The sequence below is a fragment of the Thamnophis elegans genome, chromosome 2 (assembly GCF_009769535.1).
Source record: "Thamnophis elegans isolate rThaEle1 chromosome 2, rThaEle1.pri, whole genome shotgun sequence".
NCBI lineage: Eukaryota > Metazoa > Chordata > Lepidosauria > Squamata > Colubridae > Thamnophis > Thamnophis elegans.
In genome coordinates, this window is record NC_045542.1 from 108,477,670 (window position 1) to 108,499,179 (window position 21,510).

Consider the following 21,510-nt stretch of genomic DNA (forward strand, 5'->3'; position numbering starts at 1 on the left):
TGTGTTGGAAGATGTTAGATCTGTGGTAGCCAGTCTAATGCCCTTCAAATAGGTTAGACATCCATTCATATAATTTCCTAAGAGACCAGCATGGTCAATAGACCATGTTTTGTTATTTCTTTCTCAGTTTCCATTGTCTTTGTGGTATTTATGAACCACAACATACATTTGCTGTTTTGTAGACATTGGCCATGTGATTTTTTCCTTACCATCATTCTGTTCTTGATTTTATTACATTATTTCAATATTCATGCTTTGTCTCCTGCACATTCATATTCCAGTTTTAAATTTCCATCAATACTTGTTCTTGGCTATCTTTTACATAATCAGCCAATAAACATCTTTCTTTTCAATAGTGTGTTTGACTTGATGTAAATCTCTGCTTTCATTTCTGTGGGGCAGGCATGCGCAGAAAGCAAAAACAAGATGGTGGCGCCTATGGCACCACCAAGAGAACCAGTTTGGGGGCGTGGTGAACCTGCCCAAACCAGTAGGAACCCACCTCTGCCCTATGGGGATATAACGCATAGTGATTCGTCATCCATTTCCTTGTTTTTTGTTCAAAATTGTCCAATTCAGTTTGTGCCTGCTTAATAATTTCTATAGTGTATCATATCATAGGTATAGCCCAAATATTAATGGCTTTGATGGTGTTTTCACTATTCAATTTTGTTTTTTGCAATTTTATCACTCTTTAGATGTAGTTTTAATTTTGATATTATCTAACCATAAAACACCCAGATAATTGTAGGCTTCCTTCTGTTGGCTCCTGATAGTTTGATCTTTCAGCATTTTAATTCTATTACTGTTTGTGATTCAACCCCGATTTATTGTTCCTGTAGCATATTTGTCTAGCCTCACCCCTGTCATCATGAAAAGAAAAAAAATGTAAAAGGAAAAAGGCGAGAGCTGAGGTCAGGCCGAGCTAGTTGCTGCCTCACCGTGGATTTCTCTGTTTTACTGTTTTAAAAAATCCTCTTAAAAAGTGCCCTCTACTATGAGGCAGGAGAAGTGTATGCCTCATCTAGTCTTTTATGATCACTCAAGCAGAGTTAAGCAAGGGTTAAAAGCCTAAAAATTCCTGACATATGTGAGGCATGCAGTTCTCCTGCCTCATAGTAGAGGGCGCTGGTTTGGGCAGGGATTCTTCAGAGGACCCGAGGCAAGAGCAGAGTTTAAGTCCATTTTGAAGCAGCTGGAAAGGGTACGTGTGGGTCGGAGGGAGGGGGAGGAATTCAAACTTCATCCTCCTGGTGCGGGGCTTTGGGCAAAGGCTGGAGGGAAAGACCGTGGCTCACTTGTGCTCTCCCTCCCCAAGTGTAGTTTGATTGTAGGCAGAGCCATGTTGCCTTTTCAAACCTATAATCAGTGAAGCTGGGCTGGATTCTTCCGGGGTTGGGGGAAAGTGTGTGTGCTCCAGTATGGCTCTTTGACTGGCTTCCTCCCTCCTCCTGTGGTCTCCACACTGGTGCTCTCCCTCCAATCCAACTGTGTGTGTGTGTGTGTGTGTGTGTGTGTGTTTGAGAGAGAGAGAGTGAGTGAGAGAGGGAAGGGGATAGGAGAGATAGTCCAATCCAACTTCTCTCTGTGTTTGTGTGTGTTTGAGAGAAGGGAAGGGAGGGAGAGAGGGAGGAAGGAGGGAAAGGGAGAAGAAAAAGAAAAAGAAAGAAGGAAACTTATTTCGCAAAGGAGAAAAACAAATGCTGTCGCTTTAAATCAGAACTGAGCATGCCTAGCTGTGGAATTCTGGGAGTTGAGGTCCACAAGTCTAAAAATTTTTTGAAACACACCACTGTGTCAGTGCCTCACCAGCCATAAACCTCAGCGCACGTCACTGCACTGATTCTATATCACATGACTCTACAACTTATAGAAAATTGGAGATATATTTGTTCATCTGATTCTCACCTTAACTTCTATCTAGTGCATAAGTTAGACCAGGACAACTTATGGTTACAACCCAGCTTGGTGGATTTACTTGTTTTTCTTTAGTTTGTGGTAAAGATTTATCTATACTCAGTGGTGGGTTTCAAAATTTTTATAACCTCTTCTGTAGGTGTGGCCTGCTTTGTGGGAGTAGCTTGCTGGCCATGTGACTGGGTGGGAGTAGATTGCCAGCCATGTGACTGGGTGGGTGTGGCCAACTTCTAAAATGTGGTGAAACTTACTTAACGCTCTTGCTTAGCAACCAAAATGTTGGCTCAGAAACTCTGGTATTTGAAGCACGCAAATCTTAAAGCTGTCAAGTTACAAGACACTTGCAACCCAACCCTTTAGAAAAACCCCCCAGGGGTGTTCAAACTTGACAGCTTTAATATTTGTGGACTTCAACTCCCAGAATTCCTCCTCTTGCTCTTCATCTTGATGATGTGCGAATGAGCAGAGGGAAGGAGCTGGAACCGGTTCTAAATGGCACTGTAGATTTGTGGAACCTCTTCTATAGAAGAGGTTAGAACTGGCAGGAACCCACCCCTGTCTATACTTCATAAATATTATTCCTTGACTGTCCATGAACAGTGCAGTTTGGTAATATTACCCTTCTTTCCCAAAAGTTTGACCTAGATAAAAAAACAAACATGAAGTAAACTAAGGTAAACTAAGGAAGTGTACAGCATCAATATTTAGGAACATGGATTTGGAATGTTCATTTGGTGAAACATATTAAGGTAACATATGATTCAGAAAGCTCAGAACTGAAGGATTGTAGGACCAGATTTGTAATGTGAACAGAACTACATCATATAGGAGCAATGTAACCAGAACAAAAGGTTACGCCTCTTACCTCCCACTATCCTTGCTAAACATCAAAGAACGTTAAGCTCCTATGAGGCCATTAGGCAGCTGGAGTTTTTCAAGAACTGCCAATTCTCAGCAACCTCCCATTTGCTAGAAGAGCTCCAACAACACTAGAGAAACAGCATCCTACCAGTAAACACAACAATATCCCAATCATCTGTCCTCCAGGAACTAATTCAATGTTCACTAAAGACAGTGGTTTGGGATGACTATATAAACATTCTTTCATTACTTTCCTGCTTAGTTCAAACACAGCACCCCTCTGTTTCAAAGTGTCTCTGTAGAAATCAACAAGCAGGCTTTTGTTACAAAAGTCTCCATACTTTCTTACATAGCAAGTTCAAATATATGTCATCCTGACTTTTGTGGCCCAGAAAAAAAAAAAACAGCTTGGAAGAATAAGGTTCTGCTAATTCTATTCTCCTCTTCATCCTCCTTTGATGCAAATTTATCTATTTGACAAAGCTAGGAGGAATAATAATAATAACAACAACAACAACAACAACAACAACTACTACTACTCTGCCGTTGCCGGTCCCAAGCCCGGATGAGAAAGGAGGAGGGTTGGGGTCAGGTTGGCATCTGGTCCCATAAAAAAAAACCCGCCAACCCATACAATATGGTGAAAAAAACAAATAAGAATTCCATACCGCATCGGTCGTCGTGCGGGTTAACAAGGGCCGCGGCGGATGTTGGGGTCCCTGGACATCCGTCGACAAGTGGGCTACAAGTGGACCAGTCAACAAAACGACAAAAATATAGTGCAGATGAAAACCGTGCCATAATGGCCTGTTACTACAACTCAGAGCCAGAAAAAAGAGGCTATTTAAAGCGAATGTATGAATTATGGAAACAACAATATCCAGATTCAAATGTTAGTGAACAACGACTAGCAGATCAAAGGCAATTTATTATATGGAATAAAGTGTTTAGTGAAGTTGAACATGAGGAAATTCAGGCAAATTGCAAAACCCAAAAAACAATATCACAAGTGGAAATAACTGATATTCAAGACACAACTAAAGACATTATAGTAGAACTCCCAGAAGAAGCTCTAGGGGAGGAAATAACATCATCACCACTAGAACCAGTTATCACTGAACCAACTGATGAACTAACTCAAAAACAAAAAGAATTGAAGGATAAGATCATGGAGCATTTTCTGCTTAATGAGGAAAGGCAATGTTTACCATCACTAAAAACTGTGCCTAAGAAAATTTTGGCCCCTATCATGAAAATGGTTAATGCAGTGTTTTCAACAATTGAACCAGGATCCATCTTGGAAACAAACCAGTTAATGTACAGCGCAGCTGTAATAGTCACTAATGAACTAGGCATTAAAATTAAAGTACCTAGTCACACAACAGAAAAAGCATCAAAGCCAAAGTGGAAAATCCGTTTAGAACAAAAAATCAAAAAATTAAGGGCAGATGCTAGTAACTTAAAGAACATGCATGAGCAACGGCTTAAAAACAACAAAATCATAGATCGGCTAATCAGAAGATATAGATTGGATACAAGAAACATCAATGAAGCTGTAGAGATTGTAAAACAGCAGATAACAGCAACAGCTAGAAAAATTGAAAGATATGAGGCACGAATCATCCAATATAAACAAAATCAGCAATTTCGATCAGACCAACGGCGTTTTTATCAAAGTCTTAATGTGAATGGTGACACCAAAAGTGAAAAACCAGAAAAACAGGCCACAGTTGAATTCTGGAAAGAATTGTGGGAAAATGCAAAGGACTACAACAAGGAAGCAAAGTGGATACATGACTTTGAGAAAAGCATTGGCAACAAACAAATGCAAGTATTAGAAATAACAACTGAGATGGTCAAAAATCGAGTTAAAAAGGTAAAGAATTGGACATCACCTGGAAAGGACCAATTACATGGTTTCTGGCTCAAATATCTGACCAGTTTACATGCAATATTGGCCAGGCAACTGAATGAAATTTTACAAAAGGGCCAAATTGATGAATGGTTGATAACTGGAAAAACATACTTGATTCAGAAAGATGCAACTAAAGGAACAACACTTGAAAACTACAGATCAATAACATGCTTGCCAACAACCTTCAAATTACTCACAGGCATTATTGCAGATAACATGATGGATTATTTGGAAACAAACAACATCTTGCCAGTAGAGCAAAAAGGCAACAAAAGAAGGAGCAGGGGCACCAAAGATCAGCTCCTAATTGATAAAATGATATTAGAAAATTGTAAGAACAGAAAAACGAACTTGAATATGGTCTGGATTGATTACAAAAAGGCATTTGACTCACTGCCACATAGTTGGATCATAAAATGCTTAGAAACAACTGGCATTAGCAAAAATATTACATCCTTTACTGAAAAGGCGATGAAACAATGGAGAACTGAATTGGCAGTAGGGAATGAGATCTATGGAATGGTTAATATCAAGCGAGGAATTTTCCAGGGTGATTCACTTTCACCTCTTCTCTTCATCATCGCAATGATCCCACTATCAGTAATCTTAAAAAAAATGAAATTAGGCTACCAAACAGCCAAAGAAGCTGAAAAAATTTCGCATTTACTATATATGGATGATTTGAAACTCTATGGAAAGTCAGAAATAGAAATCCAATCATTGACAAACACAGTCCGAGTATTCAGCACCGATATTTCAATGCAGTTTGGCATGGAAAAATGCGCCACTGTATCCATAAAAAGGGGCAAAATCACTGCATGTGAGGGAATTGAAATGCCCAATGGCCAATTAATTAAATGCAAAGAAAATGAAGCCTACAAATACTTAGGCATTCTGCAGTTGGATAACATCAAGCATGGAGAAGTAAAAACCATTGTCAGGCAAGAGTACACCAACAGAGTTAGGAAAATTTTGAAATCTAAATTGAATGATGGAAATACAATCAAGGCCATAAATACCTGGGCAATACCAGTTATAAGATACACAGCTGGTATAGTTAACTGGACACAAGCTGATTTGGACCTTTTGGACCGAAAAACCAGGAAACTAATGACAATGCACTACAGTTTACATCCACGTGGTGATACTGATAGACTACATCTGCCCCAAAAATCAGGTGGCAGAGGATTATTACAAGTGAAGCAAACAGTTGAAGAAGAAAAACATGCACTGGCCGATTATTTAAAAGAAAGTCAAGAACATCTATTAATCGAAGTAAAGAACAAAAATCTACTGAAGGCCCAACAGACGAAACAAGAATACAGAAAACATGTGATAAAATCAAGAATGGAGAGTTGGCAGAACAAAGCACTGCATGGCCAATTTCTGGAAAAAATAAAAGATAAAGTGGACAGTGAACAAACTTGGTTATGGTTAACAACAGGTACATTAAAGAAAGAAACAGAGTCACTAATCCTGGCTGCGCAAGAACAAGCTATCCGCACAAATGCCATTAAGGCCAAAATCGAAAAATCCTCTGATGATGCCAAATGCAGACTTTGCAAAGAAGCTGATGAAACTGTTGATCACATACTCAGCTGCTGTAAAAAAATCGCGCAGACTGATTATAAACTGCGGCACAATTCAGTAGCACAAATGATCCATTGGAATTTGTGCAAAAATTATAATATTAAAACAGCAACAAACTGGTGGGAACATCAGTCTGAAAAAGTCACCGAAAATCAGATGGTCAAGATCTTGTGGGATTTTCGCATACAAACAGACAAAATACTGGTGCATAATACATCAGACATCACACTGGTTGAGAAAAATAAGGTCACAATCATAGACATCGCAATACCAGGTGATAGCAAAGTCGCCGAGAAGGAATATGAAAAAATCGCAAAATACCAGGACTTAAAAATTTAAATTCAATGACTATGGCACAAACCAGCAGTGGTAATTCCAGTGGTAATTGGCACACTGGGTGCTATTCCAAAAGCACTGGAATTACATTTAAAACAGTTAAAAATTGACAAAATCACCATCAGTCAAATGCAAAAAGCCGCACTGTTTGGATCTGCATGCATATTACGAAAATACGTTACAACGTCCTAGGCCCCTGGGTGGGGCCCGTCTAGTAACCCATGCCAAATCTGGCAAAACAACTGGCCACTGTGATACAATTGTATAATAATAATAATAATAATAATAATAATAATAAAAACAACTCACAGTTCAGAGCAAATTAGCAATAGTTTATAAGACTGACAGGCACTTGGCCCACAATACACCAGACATAACAATAGTTGAAAAGAAAAAAGTATGGTTCATTGACATTGCAATACATTGCAATACCTGGAGATGCACGAATTGAAGATAAACAGCAAGAAAAAAATCACAAAGTACCAGGACTTGCAAATTGAAGTTGAGCGACTGTGGAAAAAGAAATTGTGTGTTGTCCAGATTGCAATTGGAGCCCTTGGAGGAATACCTAAAGGGCAACCTCACTATTTGGAAATTTTAAATTTATCAGACTTCAACATTCTGATTCTACAAAAAAACCACCCTATTTGGAACAGCTTATATCCTCCGATGTTACCTTAACATTTCCTAGGTCCTTGGTTAGGACTCAAGCTGTTGAGCTACCAACCAGCCCCAAAGGCTGTGAATCTCACCAAAGATTGACCACATAATAATGGCCATCGAAACTACACAGTTATGAATGAAGTATGTAACAGTGATACCCATTGTCATCGGGGCACTTGGAACCATGTCCAAGACTTTTACAAGATACATCAACAAATTGCAGCTTCCTGCAATAATACCAGTGGAACTGCAAAAAACTGTGCGACTCGGAACATCTTATATTTTAAGAAGGTACTTGGTTGATACCTAGGACTCTGGCAGCAAACCGTATCAACTATTAGCACCAGTCAATGGTATTTGTGATGCATTTTTGAATGTTCAGTTGGCTGAGTTTCATGTTTAATGAATAAAGTATATAATAATACTAATAATACCATGTTTTCCTGAAAAAAAAAACCCTATTCAAAAAGTAAGGGAGGGAGGTAAGCCTAATATAAGCCTACTCCAAAAATAAGCCATAGGGAAGGGGGTGGACATGGACAGCACAGGATGCAGCCCTTCCCTCCCCCATCACCTCATGGCTGCTCAGTCCCTTAACTGTGACCTGTGGTTCAGCTGACCCGATCTTATTTTTGGGGAAACACAGTAATACTAATAATGTTATATTAAATTTATATGCTGCATCTGGCTCTCAGTGACTCTGAGCAGCTTGCAACAATCAAAGAAATTACAATCAGATCAATAAAACATGAAATATAAAGATAAAACAGGGAAAGTATGGTGAATGATGGGTCTCACTTTTCTTTGCCAAAAATCTGGTAAAAGGTCAGATCTTAACAGCTCTTTTAAACAAGAACAGAGTGGTGGCCATCCAGTTCTTGGGGAAACCCAACATTTGTGCTAAGAAGCAGTAAATACGGAAACTATTGGTCAGTTGGGTAAGGTATTCAAGAACATGACTATTGATCAGATCCAGCTTTTTTTTTTTTTACTGAAGTTGATTTTTTTACATCCATTTCAATCCAACTTCAAGTCTTAGTTTAGATAGAAGTGTTTGTATTTGTTCTATGGGATAAAATCTGGGATAAAATGAGGGACAGATTGTTTCTTTTGGAGTTCTCATCAGCTTTGCAAAAGGCGCTGCTAAGATATTATAGTTTTGGTATATGATGTGGTAGTTTTGTCATGGAGTTCACCTGGGTTTACTTTATCTCCCATGCTTCTTGACATCTATATAAAACTGCATAAAACTCATTCAATGAAGTTTGTTGACTTCTCAACAAAACATAAACAACACAGCATTATTTCTTCTTTATACCTGTGGATGCTCAGAATTGGTATCTGGGTTCCATGTTACATAAAAGTAAAAATCTAACATTATTTAGATTTTTGGTATTAAGCTATTACGTTATTCAATTAAATATTAATATAATTCCATAGAAGGCTTTAAGCAGTTGATGCAGGCTGTTCTCCCCATTCAAAATATATTATGTAAAATCTTTGAGCACTTCAATTTCTTTTCTCTCTGTTTCCTCTGCAGCAGCCAAGCTGAATTAAGATAACACAGTTGGGTATCTGTCTTTTCCAAAGGACTGCAAGATATAATCTAAAGAAAATTATAAGGTACGAAGTTGCAGCTTAATTTTTTGGATATTTTTTGCCAGTTATCTCAGGAGTGACACAAGTGAGGTCAATGAGAACTAAAGTATAAAGTAACTTTTACTTGACAAGACATCACACCTTTGCAATCATTTTTTAAAAAAAATACAATTAGAGATAATACTGATAAAAAAAATTCCTCTACCTATGACTCCTTGGAAGATAACCTATTTCCAATCTATTTCCTATCCTCTTGGAAACCATTCCTTTGAAACCCTCATTTCTTTTGAAGCACATCCGTGCATTACTCAGCCGCCTTATTTATTTCTTTGGTGTTCTGCAGAGCTTACTTCTAAGGATTCAGTAATAACAACGTATCTCCATCTTCACTCCTAACCAACAAATAGAAATAACCTGGTTAGGGATTTTTTTGAGGATTGATAGGATGACAGTGGTGTGGTCACCCTTGCAGACTGAGGTACAAAAGTGTTAACATTTTTATATCATTTGTAGTTGTTACTGGGTTTCATTCTAAATTAAGTATTGTAGAGTAGTAAACATACAAAGGAGTGTATATTTTGTGAAAGCCTAAGATTCCTTATAGGGACATGGTGGCTCTGTGGCTAAGATGCTGAGCTTGTTGATCAGAAAGGTTGGCAATTCAGTGGTTTGAATCCCTAGTGCCACATAATGGAATGAGCTCCCTTTACTTGTCACAGCTTCTACCAACCTAGCAGTTTGCAATCACGTAAAAATGAAAGTAAAAATATAGGGACCACCTTTGATGGAAAGGTAACAGCCTTCTTGAGCCTTTGGCATTTAGTTATGTCGGCCACATGACCACGACCATCTTTGGACAGCTCTAGCTCTTCGACTTTGAAACGGAGATTAGCACCACCCACAAGAGTTGGGAACGACTAGCACATATGTGTGAGGGGAACCTTTATCTTTATCTTACCTAAGATTCCATAAAACAGTTATTATAGCTCCCTCTGTATGCAGATATGATGTGCTATTAGGTCTGACTTAAAAAATAATCAGCCAAGTACAGAAGAATATCTCTTCCTAATCACTGAGAACTGCAGCTGTTTACTCATTTCCTCTGTATTTCTCCAACCAAAAACTTTTCCCAAATAAATTTTATCTTTTTGAATCAGGCCCCCAGAGATAATTGGAAAATGGTGTGTTGCTCTTCATTATAACTTCAAATGTTTTCAAAGAAAAAATAACATTGGCAATTAAAAACATGTTTATATTTCATTCTGATATGCACATCATGCTCCACATCTTAATCACAGTTTTATTCTGTCAAATCCCAGTAGTTAGGCTAGAAAGACCATGGAAATATGCGGATATGGAAAATGAAGTTATAAGGAGCATAATGTGTAAAATACCAAAATACTCTTGGTTGGGAACTATCAAGTCATTGTCAATTCCTAGTGACTAGCATGGTTTTCAGGTCTTCCAAAGTTGCACTCCTTACCATTCGGTGTCCATCTACCTTGGTACTGGTTATCCTTTTCTCTTGTTTCTTTCTAATGCTCTCAGCATTCTAGCCTTCTTCAGACAGCTAGGTCTTCATATTATGGGTCTAAAGTAGGGTAATTTGAGGCATATCATTTGGGGCTCAGATGACAACTCTTGTTTGTTTTGTTCCATGATCCATTTGTTTGTTTTGTAGGCTGCCAAGAGTATTCTTAGGATTCTTCTCCAATGTTCAGCAATGACAGAGTACTAATAATGGTGCATTAGAATATCTGCAAGAAATACCACTTGCTGCAAGCAAAAACTGGTGAGATCCCAAAGTTGTCAAATTAATAGAAAATAAAGAAGCCAAAGACCCCTGGAACAAACAGAGAAGCACTTGCCATACAAAATCCAAAGCTTTACAATTATTGATAATAAAGACAAAACAATCTGGATAGTGGACATTGCAATACCTAGGAACAGCAGAATAAAACAGAAACAATTGGAGAAAAATCATAAAAAAACAATGCAAATAGAAATAAAATGATTTTGACAACAGAAAGCAAGGATAGTACTAATAGTAATAAACATCTTGAGTGTAATTCCAAAAATATTTGGGGCACCACTTGAACACCATCAACATTGGGGGAAAAAATCACCATCAGCCAAGTACAAAAAGCAGCTTTATTTTGAACAACTTATATCCTGTGACGATACCTTTAATATTATTATACAACATCTGCCTATCTCAGATATTTGGGAGGGAGTTGATGGACAAAAATTCTAAATTCAGTCTAAACATGTGGCTGGATATGCAACAGACAATAATTTACTAAATGTATATGTTGCCTGACTCTCTGCAATTCTGAATTTAGAAGAATTCAGGACAACAGACCTTGAATAAGTTGCAGCTTCCTTCCCAGAACAATTAATCCAATAAAGCCTGCTAGACATGTGAGTTAATTTAAAATTTGTTAGAAGGATTTAGTCCCGCTAATAACAAATTACTGATAACTTCATGAAATTATTTGAACTCTAAAGAGGAGGAGGAAGAAGAAGGTTAGGAAAAATGCTGACACCTTTGAACTTTGATGTTGGAGACGATTCCTGGGAATCCCACAGAGATCTAAGAAAACAATCTGATGGATCATTAAACAAATCAACCCAAAATTCTCTTACATCAAGGATGACCAGGCCAGTGGTGGGTTTCCAAATTTTTTACTACTGATTTGCTTGCTCGGTTTTGTGTGCTCCTGTGTGTGTGCATGCGCAATGCTACTGAGCAGAACCTTCCGCCACCGCTACTACCCGATACGGGCCAAACCAGGAGCAACCCACCTCTGGACCAGGCCCAAACCTAGAATCTTGGAAAAGATTTTAATACAGGAAAAGGTGTAAGAAAAGAGAAGAAATGGATGGACCCAGTTGCAGTGGCAATGAATGCACCCTTGGGATAGCTGAAAGAACAGTTTAGGTATAAATCATCGTTGAGAAAAATCTATCCATCTGATTACCAGGAATCAAAAAAAATTATGGCATATAAACAATCATGAAATTATTATATGGATGATTTTCCAGATTTCATCAATTCCACCAAAATGTTCAAAGAAAAAGCAGTATTAATGAATGTATGTGTGTATTTGTTCCTGGTATCATTCTACCCTTAGAACTTCATTTTTTCCTTCTTAAAGTATGGCCTTTTTACAAATTATATTACAGGAAGGAAAGAAGCAACTATAGAATTCCTTTGGTTAACAATGCCTCCCACTTTGACAACTTTCCAGATGTGTATACCTCAGTTGCCAGAATTCTGGACTTGGCAAGTTCGAGAAATACAGTTGTAAGATATTAGAACATGACAATCATTGTCCAAACTGATACCTGTGATGAAGGTACTCACATGGCTCTTTAAAAAGAAGGCCTAGAAAACATTTCTGGACTGATTTTCAGAATGGGTAAATTTTAAACATTTTTGTCAGGCATCAGACATGTCTGTAAATAAGAGTTTTCTCTCTTTTTTGGATATATATTTTAAACAAAAGTCTTGTAACCAATCTAGTAGGTATATTCATGATTAGAACAATGAATAATTCGTAGAACACTATTTGAAAAGAGATTTGCCTACCTACAAAGTAATGGCAGTCATACTTCCCTGTTTTCTTGTCAAAATGACTTTAAGAATGACATCATAATGCTTTTTGGCCTACGTTTGGGCAGCCATATATCTGATATTCATTGTCTACCTATTAATTTGTAGTCCATTTTCAGTCTTCTTCTGCTCTCCCCCTCCTTTTTACATATCTCTCCTAGCCCATTCTTCTTCCCTCTATGGAAGCACAACTTAACTCTGAAGTAGTACTAAGTGTCAGGGTTCCAAGTAACACCCCCAACGAAAGAAGATTCCGGGACTTGAGTTTCCTCAAAGTTCCATTTTATTAGAGATGTCATATTGGCACATCTGTGAAAACCTGAATCTGAAAACTTCCAGGTTCCCCCACCCCACCCCAATGAAAGTTCAAGTCCCTGCCCAGCACTTACAGGTCCATCACATGTTCCAATCAGGCACCATCCAAAACAGGAGATGCTTCCCAGTCACATCATCGCAGCTGCAGGGCAAGGCGCCCTTGACTCTCTGAGAAAAAAATGTTATTTTGACTATATATCACCCATACTCCATATAATCCACCCTCCCATTTTCCCACAGTAGAAAATGTGACAGGCCTGAAAGCCCAATGTAAAAGATGGCTTCCAGATCTGACATTAAGGGTCATTGCTAGAGTCATCACAGTCTTCAGTCAACCACCAATAGAAAAATTCTCCAATTAAATATTTATTTTATATTTTGTCATTTCGAAATCATGTACTGCCAGGATCAGGCCATAGAAACAAAAGTCATTTCCTTTATTTATATATTCAGATCTCCATTTCTTCCGCTCTCAGCAAGTTAAAAAAATGGTTGGCTCCTAAATTTGTAACTTGGCTTCTAAGAATCATAATGGCTTGTTTTTCTATGGAATTGTAAAAGGCATTCTATCATTGGTTGCATTCCAATAATTGCACTTTGCATCTATAGAAATTCAATTCTTCCTTTCCAGATGTGAGTCAAATTAAGTAGTATTATTTGGAGTTTAAATGCTCTGCACAGAAAGCCAAGGCTGCCCAAAATTTTCTTTTAATTAAACTGTGTTTCAAGCCAATATTAATTAATCAAACAATTTTGAAATATAAAAATATGTTAGAAAATTATGGGTATAATTTATGCTGTAGCAATTACAGTAATTATTGCATTGGATTATTTGCCTCAGCCCAAAATAAAAGCTATGGCTATTATAGCTACTGTCCTTTTCAAGATTTATTTAGGTGCATTTATTTAAACGCTTAATGAATCTTCTTTTTAAAATTAAAATTATTTTCATTCTATTAAAACTAAATATTATTCTAGAAAAGTTTTTACAAGCCACATTTTACTTCCCTTGACATCTTTGATAATTATAATATGATTGTATTTTATTTATTTATTATTTATTGATTTGATTTGATTTCAGAGGTATCTGACTCCAGATCAACTCTAGGTGGCTCATAATACAAAAAAAAAATCTTGCAAAGGTTTCTATTATAAATTTGGAAGAAAAACAAGAATCCTACGGTTAAAATCTAGATGGAATAAAAAGTTAACTGAAAAAGATCTGTTTTTCCTCGCTTTTTTTAGAAAGGACAATCTGGAAACCAGCCTCATTTCTACTGTCCACCTTTCACTGAGGAGAGAACAAACACCAAATCATGTAACAGTCAGGTTTTTTTTAATGTGTCACAAATGGAGTCCTTCGTATACAGGCAATGTAGAGGACAGATATTAATAATTATGCTTTACCAATGCATATGGGCAGGGCCAGCTCAAGGGTCTAGATGAGGCCTATCAAATTGGCGGTTCATGGGCCGGATGTGTCAAGTGCAAGCCACACCCACCCCAGCTCTGCAAAGGCAAAAAAATACATCATGATACATCATGTGACACAATCGACTTTGACACCTGTAGTCTAGATAGTCTCTAGGACAGGTTGACAGATGGCACCACTTTTCCTAATATGAAGACTTGAATTTATAGAATTATTTGAAAGGAGGGCAGCAGTGATACCCCTTAAGTTTTGACACCCTATGCCAGTGCTGGTCCTGAGTATTTGCTTTCTTTTTCTTCCTCTTTCAAAATTGTTGTTCCTCTGTTTCACACCTTTGATATTTTATAACTGAAGGGCCTGCTTTGTTTTCTGGAAGTCTCTTTGCAAGGTTGTTTTGGCTGAAAATCAGGGTAAAATGGTTCAGGCATTACATAAAGTTAATCCCATGCTTGCATAAAAAGTAATATGCTTCTGACATTATTAATAATCTCCATATTTCCAATTTTAAAATGAAATGGACTTGCTATGAAAGTTTCTTTAGTGCAGTATAACTCATGTACATTATAACTTCTGAAACAGCAAGACAAATTTTAATGTGACCTATATTCATCTTCAGCAAATTAGTTAAAAAAATTAAATAGCATCTTATCTCTAGGGATCCTAAATCCCCCCCTTTTTTAAAATTCAGGCCAAGCTTGTGTTTCATTATTACCAAATTAAGATCACAGAATTGGTTTTTTGCTTCATGTTGCCACAATGCAACTGTTTAGAAAGTGGTATATGGAATTCCGTGCATTCCTGTACAACAAACATCAATAATTAAGAGCCAAGGTGGCGCAGTGGTTAAATGCAGCACTGCAGGCTACTGCTAGATCAGCAGGTCAGCGGTTCAAATCTCACCGGCTCAGGGTTGACTCAGCCTTCCATCCTTCCGAGGTGGGTAAAATGAGGACCCAGATTGTTGGGGGCAATATGCTGACTCTCTGTAAACCGCTTAGAGAGGCCTGAAAGGCCTATGAAGCGGTATATAAGTCTACTGCTATTGCTATTGCTATTGCTATATAATATAGACATAGCTTAGCAAATGATTATATATATATTATCATAATGCAACTGTCGCTTGATAGGTTTTGATTTTTTTTCTCTAACAGACTTTCCAAAAATGATATTGAATCCTTTATTCTAGATTAAAATAAACTATTTTCAATATGCAATTGGTAATTTCTGGGTGGCTGAGATGCAAATATTGTGATAGGTGACTTGGTGACCTTGAAATTAAATTACTCTATACAGAGCTGCCTTTGGAACTCCAACTGCTCCAGAATGCAGCAGAGTGACTATTGATTAAATTTTACCTACGGAACACATAAAGTGTACAGAATCTTGCTGGATTTTTTTTTTGCCCTCAAGTAAAAATGTTGGTTTGATATCTTGATGTTTAAACTTAATAACTCTATCAATACTTCAGGATGTGCCTGTGTTCTTGTAGGACTTATTCCTATGATTTGAGATTAGTATTATTATTTTTTATGAAAACTACTGTTGGTATCACTGCTGTCAAATGTGAGAAAGGAATGTTTTGGTAGTGATACCCTCATTGCTGAATTTTATGGTGCCATGGGGGGGGGGGTGTCAATTCACTTGACACTTCTAAGAAAATGGGTATAACTTTTTCCACCTGAAAATATCCTTCTAAAAAGAGGATGCAGATATCAGTTCAACTATTGTCGATTATGTTGTTTTCACTTTATTCTTTGCAAGGGCCCTGAAAATCCTTCACTGTATGTTTCAGAGCATGTGGCAGCATACAAAAATCACTTTTTTAAAAAAAAATAGTGAAAGCAGCTTTATCTTCTAGACCTGAGTGGTTGCTTCACTGAGCCTCATCATCTCCAGATTTCTGAAGCAACAACAGGAATACAAAAAGTTACAGCTGCTTTAACTGTTTGAAAAGAGGTGCTTTGCAGGTCTCCTGCTAAGTATTTGCTAACTGATATTTAAAGGTTTTTAAATTGTGTGGTAGCTATACAACCACATTATTTCTGGCAACCTAGCCAGAGGCAGCTGAGCAGCAGGTTCTGAAGCAGCTGGTCTGAGGCTGGGAAAAGACAAAGGTGTTTTAACAATTCAAAAAGAGGATTTCAAAGGATTTGCATAACTTTAAATTATATATTGATATTGTTAATTGTTGGTGGCTGCCATGAGGCCTGGGTTCATGGCCAGAAGGCAAGAAGCTGATTTTAGAATAAATAAAAATAAGAAATGGATTCATGCCTGACAAATTTTCTATAGATCTTGAAGTTACCAAGAAATATAATCTTAAATATTTTATTTCATATGTTCATGTAATGTTTTTTTCTAATATGCTCTTGTCATGGCATGCATAAGGTTTCCAGGCAGTCTTATATCATTCATTTTATACATGAAATCCAGCAATGAATATTGAGGGTTGTGGATCACTACAATATCCCAAATCAGGGGTGTCAAACACAAGGCCGGATATGGTTGGATCCAGCCTGCTGAGCCGTCCTGGAAATGTAAGGGACTGCTTTGGCCCAGTCTACCCAGTGCGAAGAGGAAACATCGGCCCAGCGTGGCTTTGGCCCCATCTACCAAGTATGAAGAGGAAATATCAGCCCAGCGTGGCTTTGGCCCATCTACCAACCCAAGTGTTGTCGCCGCATTGATGATGTCAGCGACGCGGTTTAGTCGGGCGTGGTTTTGTCTTTCGCCCTTTTGACGGGTCACGGGACCATAGACTCTTTAGTGGTTCCTAATTCTTCAAACTTTTCCCTGAAACTTAGCTGGATAACTGCTAACAGAAAACTTGCCACCCATCCAGGGTGCAAGGCATAATTTTTGTATAAATAAAGTATTTTAACATTGATTCTTTCCTTAACTGTTTGACTGGCTGTTCCTACTGACATATTAACCTTCTGAATTAAACAAATCCACACATATTTCTTTACACCGAATAAAATGCTATCATTCAGATCAGCATGAGATCTTCAAAATGTGTAGGTTGTGAAAGACTGTGAAGGATCAAAAATAATTCATTTTCTCTCCTTTGGCAAACTATAGTGTCACTTTTGTGTTAGACCTCAGAAACAAGAGCATAAATATTAATACAAAAAAGTTCTTCTCAAAGAAAAGCACTATGCTGTGTTATAAAACTAAAACTTCTCAAAAAACATATACTGTAATTGTATGTCAAACAGAAACTGGCAACCATTGGTCAGAGATATTTTTATTTGGATTCCTGTATTAAGAAGGTGATCGAATTGAAAGGCTTAAATGCCTGAACTCTCTCCTTTGATAGTTCTAGCATATACTCCAAGCAAAATGATGTGATTAATCTGAAAAGATGTAGAGGAATATGGAAGGAATATGCAGCAACTGTGAGAAAAACATCAGTTTAGTTCTGAAACATATGAAAACTCCTTGAGAAAGGAACTGAAGGAACTCAAGATTTTCCTGCTTTGAATCTTTTTAGTATAAGAAGGAAGAAGGAAGAAGAACAAAACTCTGTCAGGATTTCAAAATTTTGTTCTTATGTCTTATATCAGTATAGTGCCTTGTTCCTGACTTGTATGAACTGTATGAACTGAGGAGGAGGAGGCTATCCTTCCTTAAGGTTTCTTCATAGTCCTCTCCATTGCCTGAAAATCTGTTATGTTGAGCTGGAGCAGCCAATGAAACCGAAAGATGACCCTTGGATATTGCAATAGTAGGCTAGGTGAAAATGAGCATTCTTCTTTTCCTAGGTGAAAGCATTATCAATTGAATCCATATTCTTTGATGAGTAGGAGTACAGAGTTTAATTATCATATTTTGTACTTGTCAGAGACAGACTTAATATAGTACAGATTATCTTTTAAGTCTTGTAAGATCAGAATTGAATATATGCTTGTAATTCAGGGTATGATTTCAGTTGTGCAACAGAATATAATTATCTGAAATCTGTGATGAGGACCAGTATAAATGAGCATCTTTTTAAATACCATTTGGTTTTGACAGAAGTAATGTGATTTCTATTAAATTAGTTCTTTATCACCATATGTCTGATTTTAAAAAGCTGCAATATGGACATATGCAAGCTTTGGATAAAAAGTCTTAAGAAATTATGTGAATGGCTTAAAGCATCAGCTACATGAGTGCTTTTGAGAACCATGTTACACATGTTATTTTTCAGCCAACAGCACTGAATGCAATTAAAAAAATGTTGTGAATATAGTGACATCAATTGTGCCAGCAACTATTAGAACAATATGAACATTTCTTTTTTATTCAATGCTACTATTTTTTTCCTCCTTCAGGCATCCAAATAACAGTCCATTTTTAGACTGCTCACTCAAATATCACTTTCCTTGAGGGTAAGAAAAGTGTTAGTCAAAACAGAATCTCGCTAACACATTTCTTTTTTGGTATGTTAATAGTAAAAAGTTGAAATGAGATTCAGCAGTACACACTCATCGTTTCCAACACAGATGCTACTTTACCATCAACCATCAGGGTTCATAGTTCGGGAGATATTCCAGCTTCAGGATTATTTTCTGCCAATATTTCAATACAAGCGGGAAAGTACAAGCAATAAATTCTGTGTTTATGACATAGCAGCTTCTATATTCATATTATCAGCAAGATGCAGCTGTTGGTGAAATGTTGGTAGGCTGTGTTGAAATATACAGATTGTAAATTTTATATTCTGTGTATTCTGCTATTTCTCATTATGACAGCTTTGTTGAGGACCAACCTCTCTGCATCTATTCAGGCAGAATCTATTGATAAGATTTGAAATACTGGTTTTGACCACTTGCAGACTATGAACATCATAGAAACTAGATATTTGAAAACACTCATAATTCTAATTTCTCCTGGGAGCATCTTCCTGCATGTCTGTCACTAAAGCAGAGCACTTTTTAACCAATGGCTTCAACTTTGTATTTATTGTGGACTCTGCTCCTTTCTATCTATGATTTTTTTGGTATCTGTGCTGTTCTACACATGGTTTTCTCAAAATACAGCTTAGAAAAAAATGTAAATTATCAGTTTAAAATGTACTATTTCTGGATTAAATGAGAATTTGTACCTATTTCAACCAGTCTGCGAGGTGAGATCTGACTGTTATAGTCATTTTATTTTCCATACATCTGCTGAATCCAGAAGTTTTGTCATCATGATCAAATATGTATCATGATGTTGCAGTACAGACTCTGTTCCCCACAGACGTCCACATTTTCAAGACCCTTGTCTATGTTGAACTGAATGCTCATAAATAGTGCTAAGCTCTTATACTTTCCACTGTTCTGGAAAAAGTTATCTCTAAGCCTGACTTCTTCAAACTGACTTGGCATACAGTGATTTCATTTTCTTTAGGATACAGTTTTGTATCTTTTTTTTTTAAAAAAAAAAAGATTGTTAGTAACCATAGCTGTCCTAAGGACAGATAGTCAAAGTATACATTGGAAGGAGAAGGTGAAGAAGATACAGCTGCTAGTTCTTCTGCAGTCCTTATTAAGCTAATAACATTGCAATTGCTTCTTGAGTGAAATGTGTCCATGTGTCACCAAATTCCTATAGCCCTTTGGATCAATAAGTTGCACAGAAGAACCCTACTAGCACATCTGGTCTTCAGGGTGTTTCTATGGCCTTGAGCCTGCAGGCTGTTACATTGGTACTTGATGGTGCCATTTTACTTTTTAAGAAAAAGCAAAAGATCAATTCAACACAGTAGGATTATTTTCTCCTTCCTCCTGTCTTGCATCAATGGATGGAAAAGAAATGGGGAACAAATCAATTTGGAGACAGCTACATTTTCCCCACCCATGGCTTTTCCTGACTTCTGCCCCCAAATTGGGTAGAGTTTAAATAAAACATATCAGTGGTTATTTTCTATTATTCAACTCTTCTCTATTATTCCCTGTTTTGGGAACAAGGTTGGATCCTTGGCAGCTGCTTCTGTGCCTCACTCACCCTCTGCCTCTAGACAGGGTGGCATATCAGCCAGCAAGTGGTCAAAAGGGTTGGTCCACCACACCTCCACAAAGGGGCTGTCTCGTGGCCTCCAAGTCTGAGTGATTGAAAACTGCCCCTCCTAGTCTCCCAACTTTTGCATCCTTTCTCTGTATCAGAGTGGAAAGAGCTTGGTCTTGGATGGGCCACAGGAAAAGGGGCAGAGTTGCCAAGAGAAGGGCAGGACAGAGCCCAAACTGTTCTGTCATCTATGCTCTTCTGAAGGAACACCATATCCCGTAGCCAGCCCTCTGGTTAGGTCATGGCCAGCCCCTCTTCTGCCCAGGGGGTTGGGTTTTCCTGCCTTTCGGCTGAAGTGGCAAAGCTCAGGCGAGGAGATGCTCTGGGGAGTAGGTGGGAAACATCTGGAAGCTTTTTGCCTGGGGAATACCTCCTCCCCGTTGTGCATAGGAAGGGAAAGGGAGAGCGGTTGAAGGTTTGGGTCCCTCTCCTCACCTCTTCTGCTTCCCTTCTAAAATAAAAGTGGCGGTGTTGACTCCCCCCTTTTATTCCCCACTAGGTGTTGAACGTCACGCGCGGTCCAGTCCCTGGCTGTGGGAGGACATTGGCTGCTTCGGAAGAGGCGGAGTGGGGCGCGGAGCCACCGGGCAGGTGTGGGTCTCAGCCGGCGGGGGGCGGGGCTGCAGCGCTGGGCTCCTCCACGCGGGCTCCCGAGCGCCTTTGTGTCGAGGCTGAGGGAGAAGGAAGCGGAGCCGGGAGGCTAACAGCAGAGCAGCCACTGAGCAGCGGGCGCCGAGCTTTAAATGAACATTCATAACGCGCGCGGGGAACGGCGGCGCGGGCTGGCCGGGACCAAGCGCGTTTGGAGGCAGCGAGCGCGTCCTCTCGACTCCGGCAGGTAGGTCGGGCGCTGGAGCCCAAAGGGTGAGAAGAGAGAGCGGGGGAAAAGAAGAAGGTGCGCTAGGAAAGTGGTTCGGAGGAGCCGGGGGCGCGTTTTTTGCAGGGAACGAGGCGGAGGAGAGCTGGAGACGGGACAGGGAGCGCTGAGCATCCCCGGGAGCATCCCCCAGGCTTTGGGGTGGTAGGGAGACAGAAGGGGAAAGGGGAGAGGGCAGGACGCCAAAAGAGTCGCCGAGGCATTGAAAGTTGACCCATGTAGGATCTCAGGGGAACGGAAAGGCAATTTCTCAAGAGCCGAATTTGGAACCCATCATCCGATGCTTTTGTGGTGTTGATATTCCTTATTTCATTCTTTCGATTGCTGGAAGAGCCCTTCTGTCCTAGCCCGCTTCT